Source organism: Ranitomeya variabilis, chromosome 5, assembly GCF_051348905.1.
Source record: "Ranitomeya variabilis isolate aRanVar5 chromosome 5, aRanVar5.hap1, whole genome shotgun sequence".
Taxonomy (NCBI): Eukaryota; Metazoa; Chordata; class Amphibia; order Anura; family Dendrobatidae; genus Ranitomeya; species Ranitomeya variabilis.
This window is the reverse complement of record NC_135236.1, coordinates 427,220,309-427,226,308: the sequence shown is the minus strand read 5'-3', so window position 1 is coordinate 427,226,308 and position 6,000 is coordinate 427,220,309.

Here is a 6,000-nt window from a genome sequence, read left to right as displayed (position 1 = left end):
ATTGAGATGTGAGACTCGTGTGAGTTTCTCGCAAGTGTGACCCTGGCCTAAGGATGATTCTGAGAAAGGTCAGGAATCAGCCCAGAACTACATGGGGGACATGGACAATGACCTGAAGAGAGCTGGGACCACAGTCTCAAACATTAACGTTCGTAACACACTACAACATCATGGATTAAAATCCTGTAGGGCACGCAAAGTCCACCTGCTCATACAGCACATGCCCAGGCCAGTTTCAAGTTCGCCAATGACCATCTGGATGATCCAGAGGAGGGGGCATGGGAAAAAGTCATACAAGACAAAAACAGAAATTTTTGGTATCAACTACACTTGCCGTGTTTGGAGGAAGAAGGAAGAAGGAGGAGTACAACCCCAAGAACACCATCCCAACCATGGTGGGGGGAACATCACACTTTGATGGTGCTTTTCTTCAAAGGGGACAAGACGACTGCACTGTATTGAAGGAAAGATAGATAAAATCAGGTATTGTGAGATTTTGTCCAACAACCTCTTTCCTTCAATAAGAGCATTAAAGATGGGTAGTGGCTGGGTCTTCCAAGATGATAATGACCCGAAACACACAGCCAGGGCAGCAAAATAGTGGCTCCATAAGAATGTGCAAACAAGGGTTTCTGTACCAAATATTAATTTCTGTTTTCCTCTTGTATCAAATACTTATTTCATGCACTAAAATGCAAATTAACTATGTAAATATCGTACGTCGTGATGTTCTGGATTTTTTTTTTCCGTTAAGATTCTGTCTCTCACAGTTGAAGTGTACCTATAATATAAATTACAGACAGCTCCATTTTTTGTAAGTGGGAAAACTTTCAAAATAGTCAGTGTATCAATTATTTATTTTCCCCACTGTATGTGGTGGAAAATGATGGTTTGGGCCAGGGCTGGCGTCAGCACCCGGCGTACCCGGGCAAGTGCCGGGGCCCTGGTGAGATGGGGGGCCATAACGGTAAGACACTGATGCGCATCATGCGCTCCTGGGGGGCCCCCGAAGCCGGACTACATCCCTCCCTGTGCTAGTGTGCTGTGTGACTGTCACTACACAGTCAACTCCCAGCCAGGACTCGGAGGCGGAGCTTGCGCTGACATCCCCGGCAGCAGGAGGCGCGGCACACACAGCTCTCAGGGACTGATGCTGCGCAGTTGCAGGAATACTCCCCATGGGGATACGAAGAGTCACTTCCGGGCCGGCGGTGGTCACTCCCGGGTGAGAGTGAGGACGAGCTCATCATCCTAAGAGCTCACACACAGATCCTCACGACACGGTCCAGGTCCATTGTCCAGATCCAGCACGGCAGCGAGCAGCAGAAAGACGAGCAGCAGTCAGTGCACATGCACTCTGTGTCCACAACGGTCGGGGGCAATGGCGTGAGTCGTGAGTGACGTGAAAGTGAAGCAGTGAGTCTTCCTTCCTAGTCCCAAAGCATTGCAGGGGGATGCATCCTGCCTGGGACTTGTAGTCCGACACTACACAGACATACAGTATGGCATCTGAGTGATGCTGGGACTTATAGACTATATACTACATGGCTGGCTGTGCTATATACGTGGGCTGCCTGTGTTACTATGTGGGCTGTGTTATATACTACGTGGCTGTGCTATATACTACATGCTGTGTTCTATATTATGTGGTTGTGCTATATACTACGTTGCTGTGTTACATACTACGTGGCTGTGCTATATACTACGTGGTCTGTGTTATATGCTACGTGGCTGTGTTATATGCTACATGGTTGTGTTATACGCTACGTGGGCTGTGTTATATACTATGTGCGCTGTGTTATATTTCTCTGCTGTATCTGTGCATCATGAATCATGGTATGTGTTAAAGGGGGGGCCCACTGAGACTCTTTCGCCCGGGGCCCTCAAAAACCTGGAGCCAGCCCTGGTTTGGGCACACAGAAAGGCACGGAACAGAAGGAGCGCCAATTGAATTCTGGAGCGCAATTTTGTCTGGAATATATTGTGGATGCCGTGTCACATTTGAAAAGCCCCTGACATGCAGAACTCCCCCGCAAGTGACCCAATTTTGGAAACTACACCTTTTCAGGCATTCATCTAGGGGTTCAGTGAGAATTTTTCATCTTCAGACGATTAACACAATTTCTCCCGAGTACACTGATACCCCATATGCGGTCGAAAACTACTTTTGAGGCACAGTGCAAAGCTCAAAAGGGAAGGAGCACCATACTATAGTACACACTGTACTTGAATGGTTTGAAGGTACCATGTCACATTGGCCCCAGAGGTCCAACAACAGCAGAACCCCCCCCCATAAGTGACAGCATTTTACAAACTACAACTCTAAATGAGTTCATCTAGGGGTGCAGTGATCTTATTGAAACCACAGGTGTGTCACAGAATTTTATACCAATTACATTTTTCCACAAAAATTTAGTTTTAGCTTAGCAATACGGTGAGATTCAGAATGGAAGGAGGGTTATTTGAATCTTGGAGAACAATTTTTCTAGAATAGTGTGTGGACTCCATTCACACAGCCACTAAGTGCTGGAAGAGCAGAATCACCCCTCAAGTGACCCCATTTTGGAAATTACAACTCTCTCTGCATTTATTTACAGGTACAGTGACAATTTTGACTCCAAGGATGTTTGCCAGAAACCAGTAACAATAAATGTTGTGGAGTGAAAATTGCAAATCTGCCAGTGTAGTGACTAGTACAAGGTAATGGAGAAGCGAATGGGTTAATCCCGCACTGCCAAGTGGAAATTATGAAAAATGCCAATCCGAGTGTAAGTGGTTTATTTGTCAACATGTTTTGAAGTATACATACAATTCTGGTTGTCCTGAACTTTCATCTTTTCATGGGTCTGCAGAAGCCCAAGTGTTATCAGCGGCTGTGTGCATACAACCCTACCAAGTGAGCACCACTAGACAATTCTTTTTGGCATTTTACACAGATAAGAAGCTATTTGCGTTTTCTGTCTTTCCAGTCTTCTTTTATTTGAGTATAGTGACTAGTACATTGTTCCAAGCTCATGCTTCTGGAGACATGGACCCTGTAAGTTAAGCGGGATTTCATCACTACAGAGATGCCAAACGTGGATGCTAACTGCTGTTTAGGCACACTGTGGGGTTAAAAGGGGATCAGAAGGGAGAGGATTTGGAATGTAGAATTTGTTGGATTTCTTTTGGGGGTCAAGGAGCCATAGCGCTTTTCCAGAGCCTTTGTGCTAGTAGTAACGTGAAAGCCCCCTACATTCCCAATAACCGTTGACGGACCCGAGTGGGGACTTTTTTTTTTTTGTGGATTGATTTGAAGGTAACATTTTGGATCACATTTATCCGATGCTCTACGCTGAGCACTTACTTGGGGTTTCCATCTAAATCTCAGAATAACGTGATTTTGATTAAACTCCCAAGGGATCAATTCACTGTAATGAGGCAGCAGCTACTCTGGATTCCATCTGGATTCTGTTCAGCAGAGTCTTTCTTATCGATCACAGCATTTAGGGGGTTAAACAGCGGTGTGGGCACCACTCCTGGCAGTGAGAACCAGGTGTCAGCTTACATGTTAGCTAACACCGGGCTCCTGTGCCCTTGGTATCACAAAGACGTACCTATACCTCGTCGGTCGAGAACTCCTTCCTTTCCGTGACATATAGGCAGATTAAGAAGAGTTATCTCTAGTTATCTGTAGGCAGATTCTCAGGAAGCATTCTGCCTGCCCAGTAGATCCTAAAACGGAATCTGTCACCATATTTGACCTACCTAAACTTTTAATATGGACCATACAGGTTTTGCTAAAAAAAAGTCCTATCTGTAGGTCTTATATAGGATGCATTGTTGTTGATAAATCATTTTTTATCACTTTGTGGTAATGGACTTCTTCAAAGCTAAGATAAATCTGCCTCCAGAGCTTATTTTTACATGAAATGGGGAGATACCAGTGTGATATGTAATGGCCGCTCTCAGCTCTCCTGATCTCACTGCAGAGCTGTGTGTGTGATTATAACTGACACATCTGCAGGTTCCTCTCAGCTCACAGGCAGACAGGACTGCAATATTCCAGCAATACAGCAGAGCTGAGAGAAACAACCAACATATGTAAAACCAAGGTTGTTTAAAAGGGAACCCATCACCAGTTTTATACCATATAAACCATATCCATCACCTTTACAAGCATGCACACGGAGTTGCTACAGCCCTTTTATACCATCAGAGATGCTCCTACATTCCTCTGAAAAAGTGTTTTATTCATGTCCCGCACTGCATGCAAATTGTGTACTCCGTTCGGATGGACGAATCCAGATCGCGCTCGGTGCTGTTTACATCCTTTCAAACGCCGCCTCTTCTATTTTGATGGAAATGGATGATGTAGGAGATGTCCTCCACACAGTGCTCGAAGTCTCGCGCATACACTGTGGAATCAAGAGACCTGCACAGGCACGCCTCACACTGACCTACTGAACAGCCGGGGGACCTGGTGATGTAGAATTGGTCTGCCTGTCTCTGATTCCACTGCACAGGTGCGAGACTTCAAGCACTACTTGGATGACCTTGGAGATGTGATCTACTTAAAGGGAACCTGTCATCCCCCAGGCGTTTGTAACTAAAAGAGCCACCTTGTGCTGCACTAATGCTGCCTTCTGACAAGGTGGCTCTTTTAGTTCTTGTTCCTGGCACTGCTGAAATAATTGTTTATCAAATTTGTCCCTCATACCTTGAAATCGCCACGGGGACAGGTATTTCCCCCCTAACACAGACGCACCACAGCCGTCACTCATGGCCTCTGCGCGCCGGGTGCCGCCTCCTCTTCCTTCATTAGCGTTCCCAGGGCCTGCGCTGTAAGTTCGAAGGGCCCTTCGTGGCGATTTCAAGGTATGAGGGACAAATTTGATAAACGATTATTTCAGCAGTGCCAGGAACAAGAACTAAAAGAGCCACCTTGTCAGAAGGCAGCATTAGTGCTGCCCAAGTGGCTCTTTTAGTTACAAACGCCTGGGGGTGACAGGTTCCCTTTAATATCAAGATAGAAGGGACACAGACTCTGAATGGACTGGGGCAGTGCTGTGTGCAATCAGGATTCACCTGTCGGACCAGACAGAGCAATTCGCATGCAGAGCAGGACATGAATAAACCACTTTTTCGGAGGTATGCAGGGTCACCTATGTATAAAGGGGTTTTGGAACACCGTTCACATGCTTTTAACCCTGCTGTGGAACCATGAAAAAAAATCACTGCTTTGGTCTTTATGACCACAGGCTCAAAAATCGTCATATTTAATTAAAATGAACATGATGGCTGTTCAGAATAATCAAGTTTTATTCTGTCATCATTTCAGAACACATTTATAAAATCAAACGTAACTTTGATGTGATTTATTTGTCATCATTAAACACAAACTGAAATTTATGCCAAAATGCTTTACTAATAACTAAAAGTATTCAAATTCAATAAAAAAAAATGCACACTAACTGCAACTGTGTGGATTTGAGTAAAAACATAATGACAGTGAATGATCTGGCAATAGATTTAGCCCTTGCATTCGCTGCACGTCATAGTGCCATGTTCTTCACAAATGAACTTCTTGCAGTCATTGCAAACAAATCTCATCCTTTTTGTCCTTCGATCGAGGACAAACATAGCACCGTTTGCGCTGTCCTGTAACACTGCTGGTGTCACTTGGAAGTGACGAGCCATTGTTTATTTACAATTATATTACAAAGCCTGTGAATAAACAGAAAATATAAAAAAAGAAAAAAGTCAGACAATAAAGGTACTATGGGATCAGGAGAGTCCCAAACACAGAAAATTGGAAATAACTTTGAAACAAAATTGGAAAACAAATTCAAAATATCATCAACATAAGCAGAAATATGTTACTTGAAAATACAGTACATAGAAGGTCAATTTCTGAGATTGACCAGTTTTAGAAATATTTCAATTTATTCAGCGCTGGGGTCTATATGACCCCATGGTTCCACAGCAAGGTTAAAGGTAATGGGCATAGTTTATAATGTA